The sequence below is a fragment of the Lissotriton helveticus genome, chromosome 7 (genome assembly GCF_964261635.1).
Source record: "Lissotriton helveticus chromosome 7, aLisHel1.1, whole genome shotgun sequence".
Classification (NCBI taxonomy): Eukaryota; Metazoa; Chordata; class Amphibia; order Caudata; family Salamandridae; genus Lissotriton; species Lissotriton helveticus.
Window position 1 is genome coordinate 807,897,892 of NC_136068.1, and position 24,153 is coordinate 807,922,044.

Sequence of the window (24,153 nt, forward strand, 5' to 3'; positions counted from 1 at the left end):
CCAGGCGAAACCTAAAAACAGCAAAACAAATCAAATGTCCAATTATTTGTTAGTAAAATACAGCTCAGTTAAAAACATAGACCACAAATAGCCCCTTAATGGGCTTCACCGCGCAACCCCAGTGAGATTAACTGCAATGGCACGGGTAACAGCAGTTTAATTGAAAGACGAGGAAACATACATACAGTAATAATACACTACTCAGCTATGAACGACAACCACAAAATAATACCCAGACAAGCAGGCCATAATAAAACAAGCTATACACAACCATAAAGAGAACCATCTAGTAATGATATGGACTACAATTAACAAGATATGAATTTCCTAATTCGATTGCACCCCATTTATAAGAGGCTGTTCAACAGCATATGGTAGGGTCCTCTAGAGCACTCAGGTGCCGTAGAGCATCTTTGCAATCCCTAATGCTGTTTTACAAAAAAAAACGGTTTCAGCAAAAATGTAATGTGACTGACATAAAACCAGCAAAATAACATAAAGTGCTGAGTGTGCTGTTTCATGAACGCATCACGTGGGCTCGTTACTGGATCCCTGAGTCATTGGTTCATGATGGGAAAGGCAAGAAGGTGACGTACAGTTCCCAACTGTAGTCTTATGAGACCAAAGCAATGTTGAGTGTTGGTCACCAAGGAAAGGTACAATTAGAAACCCTCCAAGAAGTTGTTCAACTAAAAGGAATCAATTGTCATATTCTTGGCCTTAACAAAAACCCTCTTTTCTTTACTAGCATCTAAAAAAGACGCCTTAACTGTGCTTATGTGTAAAGCTGGGATTCTTTGGGGGTCTGAAAGCACTGGGGTATCAAACAATGATTTAGAGATTTCATTGATGTACGATTGGCACAGGATGTTAAAAACATGATGTAACGCTAAACAGTTCATACTGATGGTTTTAGAAAAAGCCATTTCGGTTTTAGCCCAAATTAAATGACTGAGTAAAATGGGATTGAAAGGGAGCAAGGCCTCTAGATGGGATATCCCCAATTACGTATGCGCAAGGGTGGATGGAGTAGAAACGGTGGTAGACAGCAACCGTCTAAGAAGAACATTCTGTTCTGTTTCAAGAGGGTACCAGGAAGAATAACTTCACACCCCCATTCATACATATCAGCAGAAAGCGCTCTTGCTTCAAATAATTTTTGGGGAAGTGTTATATAGTGCAAACTTGACCCGAAAGTATCTGGTATCAGAGCGCTTTATATGAGCACCAGTTGCATTACATAAAGACACATTCATTTTTGTTAGGCACGGTGGGATTCAGTGATTTGCCCAGAATCACAGGATGTTGAGCGCCATTGCCGAGACTCAAAGCCAGTTTCCCAGCTTTGAGGTCAACCGCCCTAGCCGTTTGGCCACATCCTCTCCCCATGTAGACTGTTTCCCTAATAGGTTGACTGCCAAGTCGATGGGAGAACCTGAAGACTCCCTCACACACACTATTCAGCATGGATCGAGCATTTTAAATATGTTGAGAACATTAACCACTGTTAATATAGAGGTTCTACAAGTAACATAATGAAATTGAAATTTCCTTTGTGATAGGAATGTCCTTAATGAAAAGATTTCTTACACTTCTGACTAGTTCTGCCTCATGACATCATAAATGTTTTTGAAATGTGGATCATTAATTTCCTAGTCTCCATAAAGTATGCAAAAACATCCTTCAATCTCTGCAGCCCAACAGCAGTCATAAACATTAGGATCTCGTAATTTGCATACAGGAGTACATGACTCGAATGTCCACCAACAGTGGGCTAATCGGCCTGTAAAACCTGCAAGGCATCATTCACACCATTGATATAATGGAACGGTTTCTGCTAACACCTCAGGCCTTATTGAACAGTCACTGATCACTCAGACACCAGTGGTTCGGCCGCTATAGGCTTGTTGCAAGAACCAGAGAATATCTACCCAGACTAAAGAGTGGTCCTCTCTAGAATGCATGCTCGAATAATACTGATCTAGATGAGGCCGAATAGAAAGGTCCTACTCTTAGGCAGTGAATATGGTTAATACTGGGCTTCATATCTTGTCATCCTGAGGCCCTTAGTCTATAAAATTACTTGTAGCTGAGATATTATTTGACTTTCAAATATTGGGATTCCAGTTTGTAGTATTATACTGATGACGAATTGACATTAACAGTCACTTGTAATGAGATAGTGTGGATATGGGGCCGTTCTACCTGCCTACATCATCGGTAGCATAATAATCAATGTGTGGAAATGATTCCTTTACCTGACCCTGTATGTTGCTTTACCCTGTATACTATGATGTCAGGATATGCAGGTGACAAATTTTCCTTCAATAAGTCCTTGTTAACAAATATAAACTCGCTTTGGGCATACGGACTCTCTCTCCGTTTTTTACATTTTTTAAACTATCAACCAGTTGTTACTACCTAATTAGCGACCGTCTGTAGATAGTGTTTAGCATTTATTCTGTACTGCCTACTTTCTTTTAAATATAAGGACGCTAAGAAACTTCTCTTCTGAGTAGCGTGGATAACACTCATACTACATGTCTCATGAACCCTGGGACATAGCACGCTATTGACGTGCGTGACGTCATCTTCCCCAGCCGGAACTCGAATTAAATACGAGCCTGCTAGCTGACCGGGTACCTCCCTGAGACGGCTCAGAGGGATGCCCGGAGTACCGACGGTCAGGTGAGCGGAATGATGACAGCACCTCTTACCAGCTTGTACTTAGCTTAATATAGTGTGCGGGCGGCGAGGCATGCATATGGATATGCGCGCTGTTTTGGTAACAACGCTGTGGCCTTTTGACAACATGGGGCATTTTGTCTGTACCAATAATAACTTTTAAGCGCTACAAGAGAAAAGAGGTTGTTACCGCTGTAACCAATATTGTTTTTTTGGCATGGAAGAATTTAATTTTATTTTTGGTGAGACGGAGTACGCTCATGATGCGGTCTGGCAGCTCTGGGCAATCTGCTAACGGGTTACTGATATTGAGTGCATGGTGAGTGCATGGTGGATTGCCACAGTAACTACGAGAGATATGGGGTCCTTGCGCCGTGAGGGTGCGAGTTTTACCGCCATGAAACGGATTTTGATTGGTTCGCCTGATTGCATGCTAACACCTGAGGGCCAAGACCCTCGCACGATAAGGCAAAAGATGATAAAGGGGTTCAAGACATACATGTGTTAAATTAAAAACCATGCAAAATAGTTACCCCGAGGGCTACTCACCCTGACTGAGTGGGTGTGTGAAGTTAGTCTCTACTGACATGTCCGGGTAATTTTCTTCTTTTTGTATTTTCTTACTAGAGCGGTGCTCTGTTTACCTGCGCCGCAGCCAGGTGAGGTGGAGCTTTTCTCTCCTGCCAATTAGGTAAGTGAGAGATAGATACCCGAATGAGGTATTGGTGTATAGCTGACACTGGGGACGTATATATAAAACATTTTTGGATTTGACATCCTGCATTTGGTTAAAACAGAGATAATTCTAATCCAAATGTTAATGTCTGTTTGTATTCTGTCTGTCTTTCTATGTATCTGACTTTGATCATCCTGCTATTCCTGATTCGTGGACCATCAGCTAGGAGATTGACTATACCTAGGATACCCAGGTAATATCTTTTAAATATTTCTTTTACTCACCATTTAACGAGCAGTAGCGACATCTGGTCCTGATGAAAGCAGCAGACACCTACTAGGGTCCATCAGTCTGCAGAAACATGTTGACCTGGTACTGTACATAGTAGCTATTTGTTGAAACTACTACATCGCACTGTTTTTATTGATTTGGAAGCAGAGAGGCACCGATTAAAATTACTTTTTCTCTTTTCTCTCCAATTTTAGTCTTCTTTGGCACTTTATTTCCCTATTTTTTCACTTATTTTCACACACTGCTTAACAGTTGTCACCATATGCCCATATACCTTCTAATTCACTGGGATACAGACAGTGATCAATTAAAGAGAAATTTCTTTGAAGTGGTTATAACATCTAACAGTTTACATGTTGTACAAAATGAGTCGACCCCAGTCCATTTAATTCGGACCCCATTTGGTCTAACTAGGGCTATATTTCCTACATGGCTTGTAGCTATAGAACCTTCAGCTTGAAGGAATAATGAAGCAACTAACAAATTATGATCACTCATAGCATTTTGGGTTACGTTAGATTTAAGGACAATATTAAAGTATGATCAGAATGTGGACAATGTGATATTAGCACATGTACTAAGAATTAATCTGATCCCTACTTAAGGCATTACAATTCTCCAGCAGCAAAAGATCACATTTTAAAATTAGACGGTTTAAAGACCTTCCGTAGGTGTTATGTGGAAAGTGTAAATCACCCTCGCCCAGGGGATTAGTAATGCCACGCACCCATCCCACCGAAAGGGGAAACTTTTGGATATTAATCTTTACAGCCCAAATGATGGGACCATTGCAATGGGTAAGACACAAAAAGACATCTAAATCCACATTAAGGGCTTAAATGATATCACAACGGTTAGATTGAAACACGTTATTATAGAAATTATTTTTTTAAAACAAGAGAGAAGGAAGATTCAAGGGTTTTATCAATAAGGCCATCTGAACAGGTTAGCAACGGGGGAACCCCAATGGATGAGTTGTCAATCAACTGCCCATATGTCGCTCAAAGCAGCAAACCTATTAGAAGAGAAAGTTGAAAGGAAAAGTTGTCAGCAATAAGTTGAACAGAAAATATACAATCAGGAGCTGGTGTGCGCATTTTACAAATGACGGTAGAAAAAACCTAATGGTAGAAGCTTAATATTCCCAGAGTTGGAGGGGCGGGACAAGAACCTTGACAAGACCTCGCCCACAAACCGGGATGTTCGAAATTGATAGTAATGCAATCACCCCCAAGAGAATTTCTAGATGGACCAACCAGCCTACCCTTCTAGCCAACAGGATGTGATCAGATTTAGAAACTGGAAAGATATACTTAGCTTGAAGCCATTGAGGGACTTTGCTCTTTTGTTGTCCTGCAGACTCAAAGGTATACTGAGGGAGGGGAAGGACAGCAGGTGGTAAATGAATATTGACATCACAATAAAACCACCCCTCAACAGGTTTTGTCCTTATGTTCCCTATCCCCTGAATGTAATTGCCCGGAGGGGCAACAAATAGTGTATGGCTACCAGTAGCCCTAGCTATGTTATGTTAATACTGTGGAAAATGGTGGGTAACTGACTACTCACCCAGGTCCTAGATGACGTAACCAGGAGGGAATCCCCCTGCATAAAGTGAGGCCATTCCACACCACTGGGCTCAGTACCTGCTTGAGATTGATGATGCTGTAAGGGACAGGTACGCAAAGTAGAAGGGGGGACCATATGGCTGCCCACAGAGCGTTTAGCTGAAAAATGGTGGATGACTGAGGACAATGTGAGACAGGTGTGCACGACCTCACAAAGAGGAAGTTGGGTGGCTCAACAGTTAGAGGGGTCAGAAAGACATGACATAATGCACTGCAAGTGATTTTTGATAACCCTCAATTGAGCTAAAATGGGAGAAAGCAAGGATTCAACTGCCCCCTCACACAATTCAATAGTTTCTCCAGAAGAAACTTCAGATGCACTGAGCAGGTGCAGTAGTATTTGCTGCTCCGGTGTCAAGGGCACATGTTAGCAAATGTGATGCAGGGGCCATTGTTCTAGCCCCCTGACATCTTTTCCATTTAGCGGGAGGGCACGTGTTATGTGGGGAGGGACAGTCCATTCCAACAATCCATCCAGAGTCAGCAAGGGTGGGCTCACAGGAAGTGGTGATGAAGTTGCCAGCTGACTGTACAACAAAGGTGGCGCTTAAGACAAATGATTTCACCTATTCAAGCCAAAGGGGGGCAGGCATTTTTATTAAACCCTGTCAAACTGAAAGTGATTTACAAAGGGAAAACAACATATTTTGTCTCAGAAATTAAGGCACAGGAGTTTTTGGATACGATGTGAATTTTGAATTTTGTTAGGCCTAGATCTCTTGGGCTAGTAGTTTTCTTTTTTGCTGTCTGTGGTGGCATTGTAATCGAAAGATATGTATATTAAGAGACGTAATCGAAGCTTGGGGTGACGGGTTTCAGGTGGGACACGGGATGCGGGACACGGGACACGGTGTGACTCACTCACATTCACGATCACTTACCATCACTGAGGACATGGTCCTTACGCCTCTATTGGGTTGGGTCACTGAGGGTGGGGGGTGGCGGGGAATGGGAGAGGGAGAGGGAGGGGATAAAAAAAAAAACAAGAATCCATGACCGAAATATCATGAATTCATAATAAAAATATTTTTTTTAAAAAAGGAAGTGGTGATGACTCAGTTAAGTCCTCCTGCACAGGTAATGAGTTGATGGTGCAGATAGCCTAAGGATTTGAAATAGGGATTTTGCGTTTTGCCATCAAAATAGCTGAAGGCAAGTCAAGTCAAGCAGGTAATTGCAAAACAAAAAGGCAACTATACCTTCAACCGTCACTTCAGAAGCTAAAATCAAGGGGGATGGCCCAGCCTCCTCTGGGCTCTGACGGATGTGGACATGCTCACCCTTGGCTGCGGAAAGAAGACTGCATCCTTGGGCCCTCCTCCTCAATGGCCCAGGGGAGCACGGAAGAAGTAGTGCCTGTTGGCAAAGTGCAAGGTGCAGAGTGCAGAGAAGCGTCCCGCGCTGCAGTAAGAAGACTGCGATTGAAAGCAATTCCCCGGCCCTCTCCCCCGTGGCCCAGGGTAGTATAGGACAGGTAAGCCCCTATTAGCAAAGTGCAAAGTGCAGAGGGCAGCAAATTAAGATGTTATGATCTAGAGTTGCCGGTTCTCTGCAGAGAATCAGAAGCTTTCGCCAGGTAGAAGCGATATATTCCCAACTGTTTTTGCATGTTGCCTTTACAGTTCGCTCTACAAAGTCTCCTTTCCAACACTATATTATTTATAAAATCTTCTGCAGAGACACACGTCGGTATACAGAAGGAACCAGATAGCTGAGCCCAAGAGCCCTCAGCAGTTTTATGCAGTGTTGAAAATATAATTTGTTTGATTATCCAGGTGATTTCCATTTCACTCCTTCCATTCCTATAAATTGAATGTCAGCTAACAAAAACATTGGATTTTGTCACTCATGCGCTGACCTTGATAGTTTTTTATATTCATTTATTTGATTTTATGTATTTATTGTTTTGCAGTTCTGGGCCCAAAGGTAATTAGAGCACCAGATTACATTACACAAGGTCAGTTTCTTTTTTTTTGATTTGATTACTTCAATGTTTGGACGACACTCGTGCTTATAGAATTTCAAAGCAACTGAGAAAGGAAGCCATCAAGTATCCTAAATATGGAAATTGAAATCATCCTACACATCACCTGTAATAAACCTTTTGGAACACAACTGGCATCAAATGAAGCCTAGGAAATTAGTCAAGCTTTTAGTTGATCTTGAACAGTAGCACTGGTGGCTTCCTGGGCAGTTATTACCAGGGTGCATTTTCCCTGTTTGCACCGCCACACACCTTAAAACAAGTGCAACGGGTGAAAACAGGGAAAGTGCATCCTGCTATGTTGTGTGCAATGCCATCAGGGCAGCCACAAAATCATGATGTCCTGGTGGCAGCACATTCAAGTGAAATACGTAGCAGCACTGTTTCACTGTACAGCAAGGAGGTTGCAGTGAGTGACTGCACCCACTTAAAAGGGCTCACTTACAAGGGAATGTAGAGCTGCCTTTAGGAGGTACACTTTCAGTGTGCCACCTTTTTGTGGCACACTCTCAATGCACCTCTTAAAAGCATTGTTTGCCTCTGTGCCCGTGTTTATAATATGACATGGGTGCAAAGGCAGGAGTGACTTGCGCAATGGGTGCAGTGGGCTACACTCCCACGCAAATCTGGGAAAGCCCTCTCATGATAGCGCTGGTACTACATATGTGCAAGTCCTATCAGTATTACAAAAGGGGCGCACAGTGTCTGCGACCCCTTCTGTAATTCCAAAGTGTCCCGGGGGTGTACAAAGTCGGCGCACATGCCAGTTGCACCCTGTTATATTCGATATAGTTACCCCATATAGGCGCAGGTAAACACTGCAACCTTTCACCTATATCCTTCCCTACATTTCATAAATAACGGTTCATAGGGACTAACCTTTTACCTAGATACGACACTGCATTCAGAACGTGGGTTTTTCCCTGGTTCGAGAATCCTACATTATACATGAGGCTTCTTGGAAGCACAGCAGGACTCACAGCAGGACTCACATCTCCTGTATGATATCTATGTTAAAGTTCACGCCTGCCGTCTTCCTTTAGGACGACACAGTAACACAGCAAGGTAGGACCCCTGGGAGACCTGTGGGTATATACATCATGTCTTGCTTAGACAGAGAGAGGAGACTGTGACTTCCTGAATAACATACTGACCAGAGACGTTGAGGTTCCTGCATGCAGACGCTCCAGCGAGCAGTGGTCTAACATCCCTCTCGGGGTGTCCAATTCAAGACCAGGACAGGGTCCCATATTCTCTCCTTTCTCAGGAAATAGGGTTGACTAGACCTTAGAGGGATTCTTGGCATAACACCTACACCAATGCTAGGTACATTTAGGTACATCTAGTTAGGGAGACATCGTAGGAGTATGCACTTTCTTATCTTGTGTTTTATGTACGTGTATATATTCATGATTACTGCAAGATAGAAAAACTGTACCATCCCTTTACTTTCGTAGTACTGCTTATCATATATCTCTGCTACTGTCTAATGGTTGTTACAGCAAATCTATTCTACACTAGAATAACAACTGTTCAATAAATCCTTATTGAAATATCCACACTGTTTATTCTGTGTATCTCTGAGACATACTAAGTGAGCATGAGTGACTGTGCGAAAAGTAGTATATTTTTTCCACGATCCTGAGGGATCAGGGTTGTCATGTTCTGAGATTGCCAGAAACTATTCTCTCCCTGATAAGAGGAGATTCTAGTGGCACTTTGTGCTAGCTAACGCAAACAGGCTAACATATCCTGTGGGGAACTCGGAATCAGTCTACTACCAAACCCACCGTTTATGTTATCCAAAACACACAGATCCTGTTTAGAATATGTAGAAACTACATAACATGGCGCCCAATGTTGGTTGGGGGCTAATTTAACAGTAGAATCTGAGTAGTTCAGTTGTGCTATTATCAGAGACTCCTACTCACACAACACCAGAGTCGCCTGGAGTGGGTGGGCACTAACTCCGCCACAGCTGAGTAGGCGAAAAATCCTATTTATTAGATATTGGTTAATCAAGCTTGAAGGACACAGTGTTCCTAAAATTGTGCAAAAAAGCCTTATCTTAGTTCCCTTGAACAAACTTATTCTTTACAAAAAATGACTGAGGACAGAGATGAATCAGTAGTATAGCTACACATCTCAGCCGGAGAAGAGGATACAAACGCGATAAAAATTGCACCAAAATTCTGAAATAAATCACCCTGCGACTGCTAGAGAATGGTTTATCAGCCAGGGGTGGCTTAGTAGTTTTCATGATTGAGGCACACATATAAAAAAAAACAGAGGTATTTTTTCATGGGTTACATTCCCAGCAGCAGATGCGAGAACACAGACATTTCACAACTATACAGAAGGAGATGCACCAGTGGAAAATGGTTCGTTTGAGGACATAGAGATTCCGCTCACGTACCAGGAACACTTATACTGGGGGTCGGACCTCCCTCCTGATCCTTCTGGACCTCACAGCTGCATTCGATACCCTTTCTCCCCGTGTATTAACATCTCGACTGGGTGAGATTGGGGTTCAGGGGGCAGCCCTGGGGCTCCTTTCCTCTTTTCTCAATCATAGAGAGCAGAGGGTAATGCTGGGAAAATTCCTATCTCCATCCCTGTCTGTGCAATGTGGGGTCCCTCAAGGGTCGGCGCTCAGTCCCACCCTTTTTAACATCTATGTGACCCCCCTTGCCAGACTAATTAGATCTTTTGGGATGGAGGTAGTCTCCTATGCGGATGACACCCAGATCCTCGTCTCTCTCTCCCAGTCAACCGAGCTGACAGCCGCCAATTTTAGATCTTGTATGGAGGCTGTCAGCCAGTGGATGATTCACAATTCACTGAAATTAAACGGGGAGAAGACCGAGGTGATGGTGTTTGGCGGAAAGGAAGAGATCTGGTCGATGGAGTGGTGGCCTGACTCATTGGGTGCTTGCCCTAATCCCACATCTTTGGCTAAAAACCTCGGGGTCATGATTGATCCCATCCTTTGTATGTGCCAACAGGTAAATAGGACTGTATCCACCTGTTGGGGTATTATCCACATACTAAGGAAAATTAGGCACTACCTTTCCTTGCAGGCACGAAGACAACTTGCTGTCGCCCTCCTGGGCTCCCGCTTGGACTACTGCAATGCGCTGTATGCAGGATTGAACAAGAGTCAGCTGCAGCGCTTGCAGGTAGTCCAGAATGCGGCAGCCAGATTTGTCCTTGACCTACCCCGTCGCTCCTCGGCCACCCTGGCCAGGAAGCAGCTTCACTGGCTTCCGATCCAGGAGTGTATAGTTTTTAAGTCCATGTGTATGGTCTACAAGGCTTTGGCGAAAAGTAGCCCTACAGGTATTGGATCGATCCTGTCTCATTATAACCCTGGCAGGAACCTCCGCTCCTCAAATCAACTTCTTCTCTGTGTCCCGCGTATTCGGAAAGCCAGATGGGGTGGGAAGGCTTTTTCCCATCTGGCTCCTAAATGGTGGAATGCTCTTCCGATAGAATTAAGGGCTCTCCCCTCCCTACAGACTTTCAGATCTGCCCTTAAAACACGTCTCTTTGTACAAGCGTATGTGTAGCTTTGCCCTGCATTTTGATCTTTTTTTGGTAGGCGCCTTGATACCTTCGGGTTTAGTCTGCGCGGTATAAGATGCATAATAAATAAATAAATAAATATACTGATTTGAAGGCACCTTACTCCATCTAAGAAGAACAGTAAGATTAGGCCCATTTGGAGGAGAAGGGGCAACATGGCCAATATTAGCGGCTTACACACCACATCCTGACATTGAAACAATGCCACAGGCAGACTTACGCATACAACCCAAAGATTTAATTAAAATGTATAGAAACATGACAGAATTTGTCATGAGGACTTTCAGAGTCCAACCAGCAACAGTTGCAACACATGGTACTCAACCTCAGAGTACATCAAGTAAAATTACACAACAAACATTACACGCATTGATGGGCAAGATGCCCACAAAACGCGAACAAATGCCATTCTGGTTAGCTCAGAAAATAACACAGTTAGAGGCAGTATTTCCGAATACTACCCCATATGAAAAACACAGAATACTAACAATCTGTTTGCCCATGGGGATAACACCACAATTAGAAGATTGTACCACTTGGGGTACAGTCTTTGCTGCCATTTATACCTGGACATGGTATTCCTTAATTTGCGGTGATACCCGATGTATTAAGACAAATACAGAACGAGTACGGAGAGGAGCCTGCTCTGAACTTAGGAATTAAGTTACTGGGTAACTATGCCCAGGTATCAGCCATAATTTTAGCTAATATAAAAAGGGAAGCAGCGTCAGTGGCTATCCACAAATGCCTAGGGGAGTTCAGTCCTTTAGAACAGGAACATGAACTACCTAAAATAATTGAAACTGCTTATGCAGAATTAGGCAGAGACAGTTTGGGTGGGAAATCTTTAAAACCACAACTGATGGGCAGTCCTGAAAAGGACACTTCAAAGCAGATGCCTGTTTCTTCTAAAAAGAAGTGGGACAATAAAAAACAACAAACATTTAAGGGAAACAGATCTCAATGCTGAGCTAGATCAACTCCACAGGAGCCCTCTGAAAAGATGTATAATCTCAGGAAAAGGTATAATATTAGGAAACCTGATAGGTATCAGTATACTGATGCACATTTCTCCTGTACAAAGACAAGCAGCATCCTCTAGATTACACTTCCAAAAAAGAAGAAAAGCAAAAGCCACAGTTTAAAAAGAAGAAGGTTGCAGGTCTAAAGATCAGACATGCCCAGAATTTAGAGGACTCGAATACTGAATGGGGAATGGCTTCTGACGATGCTAGAAAGTGTGGCAGAGGTAACAACAGCTTGCCAGAATCTGATGGAATTTCTGGTGACAGCGAACTTGAATGATTATATCATGGTGGACAAATGCAGAAAGGAGGGAGAAGGAGGAACTTGAAGACTAGGTCGGCCTCCCGGGGCGTAACATGAAAGTAGGAACCCAATTTCCTGGGTTCAGATACCTAGCTTGAGTTGTGGTCACTGATCAACTTTGGTCAGTAAAAACCGATAAGAAAGAAAAATTTCTTTCTAGAGTCCCGTCACTCACCAGGATTTCCCCACGGTGACATGCTTCATCATTGGGGCCATCTCAGTTCTCTACGAAAAGGGGCGTGCTAAGACTTGAGAACTACGTAGGAGCACTTGGTTGTGAAGGACTATGTGTGGAGCAAGTGAAATTGTGGTGGAGTGGGTGTGAGTGAATTAACAATACCGTGCTAGTGGGCCTCAACAATTTTATTTTGCTCCTAGGTTGGTATATTAAAATGGGGTGTGCCACTGTATTATAACCAATATTAAGGCTTATATCAGTGTTCGGTCGACATGTTTCAAGCTACCCCTAGCTTTTCTTCAGGACCATACAGGGACCAGCCCTATATATGCCACTCCTATAAGCCCCTAATTGGGGTATAAGTATATCTTAAATTAAATAAACAACATGTAACGCTGCTAAATCTAAAACATGCGTGTCATACATACGTTTGTACTGTTTTGCTGTTTATGTTTTTGTGCCTATTAGCACTTCATGGTCTCTGGTAGGGGGCAGGATCACCTCATGGAAACTTTCCTTATCAGTGAAACTGCATCAGATTACCTAATCGTTACCCCTCCAGACCGCATCTTGAAACACCTGATACGAGGGTAAGTGTCCCACATAAATTGTATGAAATAACTCTCCAAATGGAGGGAGACAAGTGCTGAAAAGTTAGAGCTCTCTTTTGGGAGAGCCTTACGTTTGGCTATGACATTCTGTTAGCTGAACAAGATTGGCCGCCTGCATTCGTCATGGATTGCCTTGGAGGGGAAACTGTAATTATGCCGGCATTCTCAGATCATATACCCAGGCACCTGCAATACACATATGCACAGGAGTGGGCTTCAGCATTATATAAAAAACATGTTGAATGGGATGAGGATTCAACCCACTACATAATTCCTATAAAAAACACTCCAACTGCATAGTGGCAGTATCCAATAAAGCAAGAAGCTAAAGAACAGGTCAGGGAGATCGTAGATCAACTTGACTACCAAGGGGTGTTTGAAACATGCACCTCTCAAATGAACAATCCTTTGTTTCCAGTCATGAAACCTGACAATACATATTGTCTAGTTTTAGATTACAGACATTTAAACACTAGCACTAAGACATTTGCAGTTCAGAATGCACACAGTGCCACATTAATGAATAACATTGTGCGGAAAGTGTACAAAACACTTGATATCTCAAATGGATTTTTCTGCCAAAATATAGCGCTTGACAGCAGGTATCTAACAGCATTCTCAGCTATAGGGTCTCATCAACAAGTTCAGCGACTCCCCCAGGGGTATGAGAATAGCCTGTTGTTGTTTTCGGCCAGAGTAACAGAGGCTCTTCAAAATTGGATGAAGAGGCATTGTCCTATGTGGATGATATTTATCTGATGGACGATGACATGACTGAGGAACACTTGAACAGAGTGAATGCCATTTTTTGCATCTGGGGGCGACAAATGTACCTTAATAAAATCTAACATAGCCCACCTTAGTGTCCTATTTTTTGAATACGAGCGTTCAGGTGAAGGGAAAAGCTTGGCAGCCAATTTTTTAGGAACATTCACGCTGCTCTAACCTCCAAAATCATTGAAAACTTTGCAATTGATACTGGGATTCCTAAATTTTGGTTGATCACACATTTTGGATTACGCAGAAAGAGTAAAACCTTACTATGACTTAATAAAACCTGATTTCTCAGCAAGAAATTGGACACAGGAACACACAGATACACTACGTTCCTTACAAGCTGACATGAGCACTTCCAAACATTTACAGACACGCGTAAACATACCAACCTGGTGATCCGTATAGTTGTGGGTCAATCTTTGTACACCTATCTAACATGTAATGAAGGTGGAACAGTGCCAATTGCATACAAATTACACCTGTACACAAATGCAAAGATGTGTTTTACATCAACAGAGAAAATTCTAACAGCAGTACAAACCGCTGTAGTAAGAGAGAGAGTGCTAGCGCAGGGAAAACGCATAATTGTCGTGACCCTTGTACCAGCCTTAGAGGCTGTTACGAAGGCGAGCATTCCTAATGAAAAAAACTTACATCTGAGATGGATACAATGAGCTAATTCTCCTACTGCAACGCATGTTGAATATAGATTTGACTCTAATTTAAAGACACAAGCATTCCTGCAATACGAACAAGAATATCCTCCACCTAATGAAATCATGCTTCTAGATCAGTATGAATATATCATTTACACTAACGGATCTGCTCAAGCGGCCATAGGAAGTAAGCAATGTGGCATGTGCAATCGTTAAAGGTCGCATGCGGGATGGAAAGTTCCATCCAAGTTGCAGTAAAACGCAATTTCTAGGAGACTGCACGGCACAGTTGGCAGAGTTAACAGCACTGATATTGGCACTTGTAAATATAGATCGAGAATTCCCCACACTAATTGTGTGCTATTCCCTTTACTGTGTGCAGTCATATAATGAATACATGCAATACTGGGTTCAAAATGGGTTCAAATATGCAAAAGGTGGCACAATTAAGCATAAAATGCTATGGGAACATGTAGGGAGTTGAAACCCGAACTACTAAGGACTCACGTGATACACTCACTGAGTCATCAGCGTGATGGCGTTCACATTTAATGGAATTCATTGGCTGATGAAACCACAAAGGGGGCTGTACGCATGGTTCCCGTAGATGCAATCACTCATTCTAAAATGAGAATAGATGGTGAGATTATGGAGGCTGTTATTGCTTCAAGCAAAAACAGCGGTGCAGTACCAAAAGGATTTCCACTCAAGTACTCCTACGAGTTAGATGCAAATAACATTCCTTTTGCTCAGATTTCTGGAGTGAGGGATAGAGTTATTCCAAACATGTATCATAGGTTAGGTTAAATCCTAGCATCACACAAAGGGATAGGTTCTACACATTCAGGCATTTCAGAGACTGTTTCCTTTCTGAAAAAAATCTACTGGTGGCCAAGCTTAACTAAGCAGACCAATGACTTTGTCTTAAAGTGCGATATTTGTCAACAAAACAGACAGTCAGCAATAGAACCTCCAGCACAGATCCCATTGTTAGACAGCATCAGACTGTCCATTCGCGTGCATTTATCTGAACCACTGTGGTGTGGCCCCTTACAGAATAATCGTAGGAGTGGACTCCTGCTTGAGATTCCTATGGGTGTGGCCCCAGCGCTTGGCTGATGCTCAAACTGTTAATAAAAGATTTGCGAGTCTTCATAGCAACATATGCAATTGGCATATCACATTCTGACCAGGGCCCTGCGTTTAGCTCGCAAGCTGGCAATGGGAAGTTTGGGTGTAGCACTGCGGTACTCATTTATATACCATCTCGAGGGAAATTTGGTAGTGAAGAGAAAAAACCGAGACTTAAAGCAATCTTTAACAGCTAGAGTATTAGGCACGGGTGAAAGCTGGGTAAAACATCTTTATGGAGACCAGCGGATTGTTAATAATATGCCAAGAAATTCTCTAGGGGGGTCAGTATATATGAGGTCCTAGTTGGGACAAGATTGTGGGTACCTGATCTTGATTGTAAAGGCGCAGTGGCGGATGAAAAGCCTTTTGACATCCATGATTGTTTGGCTGTTTTACAGGATACAAATGAATCCAGGACACAACTAAGTTATGTCCACCTGAGGCAGACTGCCACTGGGGAAGTCAAATCAGTCCCGGCAAGACCTGTCTGGATCCTAAAAATTGGAGATCTGGTCAGAAAGAAAATAGCGGAAAAGACAAAAATTTGGGCCATCCTACATAAAACCTGTACCACTCTTAGCAATTTAAGGAACAAGAACTGTACCTCTGCTGCCTCTTGCCTGAAAAAAAGAGAAAATATTTGTCTCAATTGACCTAATCAAACAACACTATGTGGCCGATACTAAACAGTAGGCCTCGTGGACTCCAAAGTAGCTGATGCCCTCCTCACGCTACTATTCAAGAAGTTCAAATGGAAAGACTCATCACGTTCAAAGAGTCAGCTGTACGGAATGAAGGACTATGCAACAATGCTATGGAACTCGTTCCCCTTGAACCTGAAATTCAACTTCTTCTTTTTTTTTGTTCTTATTTGCCATATTGGTTTTGTTTCCGTGATGAAGTCAAGTGGTATACGAGCGGGATGCTGTCTCAGCTAATGAATAGCTGGTAGGGCTCAACTTGACCCTCAATATTTAGCCCTCAGCTCCTCCGTCTCGACCAACTATAATTCACCAGACAAAAAACCAATCAAGAAAGGAGTGGATATTTCCACAATGAAATCAGGCCCTGGGTTAGGTCTAAGTGGCTTAATCATTGGACCCGGGGAAAAAAAAAAACCCGGACACTCAGTGCGCCCAATTTAATAGTTACCAGAACGCCTTTTTGTTTGAATTACCAGACCTACCCAGGTCTAATCTTGAGGTCGTTAATATAGAGGTGTACCAATCTTCGATTGTAGGGGTCAAAGAGTCTTTCCATTTTCTGCATATCTCCCTTCTGGCAAGCAAGATAGAGTAAAAAACTAGCTTCTTCTCTGAGCTTTGGAGACCATCCAAAATACCAAAGATAACCAGTAGGAGATCGAGGACTATATTCAAGTTTAAAGATAAAGACAGAGTTCTTTTTATGTCCTCCCAAAATGTTGACAAAATGGGGCACTCAAAAAACATGTGACAGTCTGAAGCGGCTACCAATCCGCATTTAGGGCATGTTACCGGGCTCCCCTGGGTAAATTTCGAAAGCCTTAATGGGGAATAATAGGCCCTATGGATGGTGAAGATGTGATTTCTACTGAGCCAAGATGGTTTCACTACATCCCACAACATTCCACAGGATAGGCTCCAGAGCTCTTGCACATTACAACCCATTATGGCAGATGGCCAAAGCTCTTCTGGTACTGAGAAAGCGCCATCTCTTTCTTCCATAATTAGGTTATACCAGGATGAAATTTCCTTTTTAGCGGGAGATTTATCGACTAAGGATGATATTCATTGGCTGTGGCCACCTAGGGGGAATTTATTTCCACGAGTTGTCCGAGAGACATATGCATGGGACCAACTAGCTATTTGCATATACTTGAATCTAGCAAAATTGGGGCCAATGGTGTTTCTAAGACACTCCCACGGGAGTAGCTCCCCTTCTGTGAACAAAACGCCCCAAACAGCCAACCCAGCTTCCTTAATCGGGATCGCAAGACTGTCACTCAACCAAACCGGACTCTCAGGGAGATCCCAAAGCGGAGTCCTACTATTGTAGTACCCTACCTTGATAGTTTTTGTTATCTGTGCCCACATTAAAGCCATTCCTTGCAGAATCTTCAACTTAATTTTCTTAAAAACTTGGGGTCCCCAAACTTGAACAAAAACCCTGATTGGCTAACACCTTCTCCTGTGAGAAGGGTGGAATACAAAGAGCCAGCCCCATACACAGATGGATTTTTAAAAAGCACTCTGACATGAGATAGTTGGAATGCCCATGCATATGTTTGAAAGTCTGGGGCAGCGATTCCACCCTTTTCTCTACGCCTCCTCAACTTTTTCCAGGAGAACCTCGAGAGGCGCTTACTCCAAATAAAGGAGTTAATATCAGATTGTAGTTTATTTATTAATGAGGAATCAAAGTATAACGGAATTGTGTTAAAAAGAAAAGAAATTTTAGGCAAAATAGACATTTTAATTAAATTAACGCTTCGTAAAAATGATAGAGGGAGTTGTGCCCATGACAGTAATAATTTACGGCATTCTTTAGCTACAGCTGTGAAATTTATCTTGGCGATCTGATTGATATCCTTAATGATGTTGATGCCCAGATATCTCAATTTGTTTCCAGGACGTACTGTGATATCTGCTGGAATCTGATCTACGTTCCATATCAACATCTCTGTCTTATCAGGATTGATCTCGTACCCAGAGATTTCACCAAACTCAGAGGCCACCTTTAAGACTGAAGGAAGTACAGTGTGTACCTCTGATGTATACACCAGAATATCATCGGCGTATAGGGCCACCTTTCTCTCCCACCCCTTATACATGAACGGTCTGATGTTAACATTCTCTCTTAAACACTGGGCAAATGGTTCAATGTATAGATCGAACAGGAGTGGGGAGAGAGGGCAGCCCTGTCTTGTACTTCTCGAGATGTTCAGAGGTTCAGATAGAATGCCATTTACCAAAATACAAGCACTGGGGTTCTGATATAAAAGTTCAATTGCCTGCCGCGTTTTTCCGCCCACGTTGAACTTTGCCAAGGCCTCCGACAGGTAAACCCAGTTCACCCCGTTGAAGGCCTTGGTTGCGTCCAGCATGAGGACTGCTAAGGGGAGGGACTCCAGAGAGGCCATATCTATTGCCCCTATTAAATCATAAGTTAGCTCATATAACTGTCGTCCCTTCACGAATCCCTTCTGATCTGGGTGAAGGATTTCAGGAGCCACAGTTGCGAGTCTTTTAGCAAGTATTGTGGTAAAAAATGTATAATCCACATTTAGGATTGATATGGGTCTATACGACCCACATGTTGTAGGTGACTTTCCGGGCTTTAAAATTAAAGTTATAGAAACATTATCCCAAGAAGGTGGAGGAAGAATGCCGTCCTGTAAAATTTGATTAAATAAAATTGTCAAAAAAGGGACTAGTTCTTGCTCTAGTACTCTATATATTTCGGCAGGTAGACTGTCCGTTCCTGCCGCCTTTCCCTTTTTTGCATTTTGAATGGCTTTCCCAACTTCTCCCTCTGAAATTATGCTATCCAATAACTCGCTCTGTTCTCTTGATAGGGTCGGCAGGGCTATTTGATTCATCCATTGCCTAATTTGATCGGGTTCAGCAGTTTTATCTTCGTGATATATTTCCTGAAAAAAATCTCTAAAAGCCTGTCTTATATCCAGGTCTGATGACCGTGGAACGTTGTTGACCATGATCAGATCTATGTTATTACGAATTCGATCAGTTTTAGATTTCCAGGCAAATAACTTCCCTGCGCCCTTACCGTATTCAAAATGGGCAATCTTGCTAGCATCCCATCTTTCTTGAATACGCTGGTTTAAGATTGAAGTTAATTAATTGGCTCTTTAGGGAGAAAAGCTTATCCTGTAGGCCTGACAAGGAAGTTGCCGAAGAAGCCCAGTTGGTATCAATGTCTTGTTAGACTTTAGCTATGTTTGCTTCAACTGAAGCGACTGCCTCCCTATATTCCTTCCTTCTATAAGACCCCTTGGCGGTGATAAGGCCTCGTTAAAATGCCTTTAGGGAATCCCAGACAATACCATTATCAGCTGACCCAACATTTTGATTAAGAAAATGCTGGAGCTCAGTTTTAAGAGATAAGACATCATCGGGGTGGGAAAGCAGGGAACGGTCAAAGGTACAGCTCCTGGTTGAAGCATTGAAAGCCACCAAAAGCTCCAATACTACAGCCGCATGATCAGATAAATGTATGGGGAGATAATGAATATTCTTAACACCAGCAACTAAACTATGACTAATCAATACAAAATCAATCCGAGATTGATGGTGGTACTTCTAATTTCTAAAAGAAACCCCCTGCTGAGTCCCAGACCTTTCCCTCCAAATATCCACGTATCCAAACTGCTTCATTGAGTTAAGCAAAAAAGTCCTGGATTTTGAAGGGATACGGGAACGGTTATTTTGCGACTTGTCTAGAATTGGATCAAGTACAATATTGAAATCTCCCGTGAATATTACTGGTTCGGGAAAAGATAAAAGATGAAAGAAAATGGTCTCTAATACTGAGGGATCATCTTGGTTTGGGCCATAATACCCAACAAGTGTAAACTGGGCCCCCAAGATATTTAATAAGGCAATGACCCATCTGCCACCTGGGTCTGCCATGGAAGTTATCAATCTAGCCTTTAGTTGTTTTTTAAAGATCAAGGACACTCCCTGTTGGACCCGGTCCTTTGGGCAGGTTCACCCCGTGACTTTTTGCTTTTTCCTAGCCTGTTTTTGGAACCTGGATTGGTGATTTTAGGCCTCTGCGCACTTTTTCACTGTGGTACAGTGTAAAGTGTGTGTGCTCTCTGTGTATGGATGGTGAGTGACCTGCCCTCCCATAGGAATGAATGGGGAATATGTATGCCCATGGTAGATTCCTGATGCATGGGGAGTGCAGGGTCGAGTTTGATATGTGTGAACTCGTGAGAACGAATGCTGCAGAATGGTATATGCGGCATGACTGTGTCTAGTCTAGAAGCGCCACTTTTAGAAGTTGGCATAATTGTGTAGTGAGTCTGCTGGCACGTGATTGGCTGATGTGCCTGGGCCTGCTGGTAGATGGACTGTCTGGTGAGTAGGACGGGGTCTGCAGGGCCCTGGAGGAGGGGGGGTCTGAGTCAGCCGTAGATGAAAGGCCCCCATCTGCTGTCACGGATGGGAGGGAAGAGCTCTGGGGGTGCCAGGCTGTGCCTGTCAGCCCACCCTGCTGCCTCTCCCTCCGGATGGCCCCTGTCACCTCTGACCTGAGGCTGACAGGAGAGGGAAACCAGATACACCCAGGGCTTAGGGCTCGCTTACACAAAGACTTCAAAAGACTTCAAAGCCTTTTCTGGGTATAAGAAGGGGCTGTGTTCCCTTCCAATTTGTTCTTATCTTGTTCTTACTTCGGACTGGAATCTACCAGGAGCGGGCGCTGCCCAGCCCCTGGATGCCTGGACTTCTGGGGGACCCCTCTGCCTGTCCTGGAAGGTTGGGGGACTTTTCTTTACCCTGGAGGGACTTTGCTGTATCCCCCTGAAGGACTTGGCTGGACTTGTCCCTTTAGCGCTTGGGAGCGCTTATTCTGGCCGTTAGCGCTGGGAGCGCTTTATTTGCCCTAGCGAGTGGCCACCTCGCTTATTTTTAATTTTATTTAACCTCGGCTGCCCACGCCGTGATTGCCGCTGCCCGAGGGCCTAAAGGTGCCCAGGAGCCGCCGTTCGCCTGTGCACGGCCGTGGACGAAGCCACGAAGGGGCTGCGACCTGATTGGCCGTCCCTTGGCAGGAGCCGCGCTCTGATTGGCCGTGGCAGGAGGCCTGTCCCCGAGAGCCGCGCTGCGATTGGCCGAGGAAGCTACGCGTCAGAGGAGGCTCGTCCCGAAGGCCGCGCTGGGATTGGCCCAACGCTCGTGGACGCCTGGGGGAGAGACCGGAGTGACGGCGAGGAAGAAGATGGCCGGTGAACAGGGCTCCCGGGTGTCGAGGGAGCCCTGCAACGAGCGGAGAGAGAGCAGCTGAGAGTGCAGGCGGAGCTCCGTGGTGGAAGAGGAGCCCCGCGCTGCCCAGAAGAAGAGACCGCCCCGCGTCGGAGTCCCGGTGAGTCTGGGCGGAGGGCCGGGTAGAGTGGGGCAGAGGAGAAGGGAGGGGCGCCGGGACACATGGTCGGTGTCCGCCCCCCCCCCCAGGGGCGCGAGCTCTCGCCCATGGCCAGTGCGAAGCCACGAGGGCTTCAAGGGCGGCCCCGGTAGGCAGTGGGTCGCCCCAACGTACGTAGAGCCCCGAGAGGCTCCAATGCCGCATCGATATTTACGAGCCTGCAAGGCTCCAGGCGGCATACTCGTGTTTTCGAGCCCTGATGGCTCCAACTTGGGGGCAGAATTGTTTAGAGAGCCTGTGTGGCTCAGAGGGCCAGTGAGAGCCCAAGCCGCATTTTGTTTGGTGGCCAGAGCCTGAGAGCTCCAACGTTTGGGGCATGTGTATTTACCGAGCCAGATGGCTCCAACGCCCCACAGCTGTGTCAAGAGCCTGTGTGGCTCCAACGTCTGTGTAGTGTCGCCCAGAGCCTGTGTGGCTCCTACAGTTTGGCGCAGTTTTGTCTCCTAACGGCAAGCGAGAGCCCTGTCGCAGTTTGTCTCCAGCTGCCCAGCAGTTAGTGGGCAGCTGCACCGTTTAGGCGCAATTTCAGGAGAGAGTCCCTGTGTGGGACAGCGAGGGCACTGTGGTGCTAGGCCTTCCCAGCTGCGCAGCACTTAGTGCCAGCTGCAATGTTTAGGCCCTTGTGAGTGTTCCCAGGGGCCCAGCAAGTAGTGGGCCCCTGCATCGTTTAGGCCCTGACATTGAGACTCAGGGCGTTCTAGCCCCAACAAGGCCAGTTGGCCTAGGGACTGCCACAGAGGGTGGCTTATGTAGGTTTTGCGCAATTGTATGGTTCTTGCACCTCTGAATGTGATTTCTTGCATCATGTCTTATTCCTGCACCTCTGAATGTTTTTAGACGTCATGTGACTATTGCGCTACTGTATTATTCTGGTACCTCTGAATGTAATTTTATTGCATCATGTGCTTTATTCTTAACACCGCTGAATGTGTAGGTTTATGCATTATGTGTTTTTCTTTACTACTCCTCTGAATGTATATTTATGCATCATGGGTAATGTGTTCTTTCTTAGACCCCTAAATGCTGTGTGATACTTAGGTGGTTTTCCTTTACTACTCCTCTGAATGTGTTTCATGCATCATGGGTACTGTGTTCTGTCTTAGACCCCTAAATGCTGTGTGATACTTAGGTGGTTGTTCTTTTTAGTACAGGTGGTCCTAGTGAGGTCCCCTGCGTGACAGTCTCCTAAGGGGTTTAGGGTTGCGTAGGTGGTACTTACCTGTTCCCAGTAGTTACTGGATGTGATCTATAACTGTTACTTTGTGTTACAGTGAAGTTTATATACTTTTATTCTAATTTCTGACAAGTATTTCTATATCTGCAAAGTGTTGATTCAGACAGTGGCCCATGTGGCCCTGTCTTGTAAATAATCCCTTGTGAATATTGCCGTGCCAGTTGGCACAATGTACATGTGTAATTTCTATCTGATATGTTTTGACAATACAAAAGTTATTTTAATATAACCTTGTGTGGAGTCTCTTTTGTGGTGTACCTAGTATGTTGTTGCTGTTGTGCGCTGACGCAAATGCTTTACACATCGCCTCCGAGTTTAGCCTAGACTGCTCGTGCCAAGCTACCTAGAGGGTGAGCAGGGGTTATCTTGGCGTGTGACTTCCTTGCCCTGACTGGGATGGTGGTTTCTGCCTGGCTTTGGCATCAGCCTTAGCCTACCAGAAATAGCCGGGTTCTAACATTGGTGGCAGCGGTGGGATTTGGACTTGTATTTGCACAGTGCCATAGCAACAACTGGCTACATTACAAAAAATCTGCGTTTTTCAGATAGTCACATATTTGGGATTATTGTTTTTGATTTTGTTTTTCCTCAAGAGTGTCATTTTCAGATGGTGTTCCTGCTCTTTATGTTTAGTGGCAGGTGAGAGAAAATGACAGGGCGGGACGCCAGTAGAGAGGGGAGGTTCCCATAGATTAGGAATCCCTTGCTGGGTCCAGTGTCCAACTCCTATTCCTGTCCCTGTGTGGGTAGATGGACGAGAGGGAGGGTGGAGGAGAAATTGCTTGCTCAGGAGGGTGGTTATTCCCTGAGTGTAGTGTGTGTGTGTCTGGATTCCCCAGTATGGTAGGATCCAGTGGTGGCAGCTTAAATGTGTCCAGTGCGTGAATTCCCATTCCCAGTTCCCAGAGTATGGTGCCTGGTGCTCAGTAAGAGGGTGACAGGTTGAGAGTCAGAGGCAGTGAGGAACTAACTCACCAGTCTGGAGGGGGAGTGTGTGGATAAGTTCTGTGTTGAACTGGAGGAGTAGTGTGAGTTTTTTTTAAGGAGCTTGCACGTGAGGTGGATGTCTGGCGGTGTGCTGGATGTCGTGCAGAGACATTAGGGAGTGATTCTAAAAGTAGTGGCTTGTGTATCTGATGATCCTGTGTAGGTGAAGAGGTTCATGTGTAGCCCAGCCAGGTCCCAGTAGGATGGTAGGGGTGTAGGGGCTCGCGTCCTGTCTCAGTGGAGGTGGA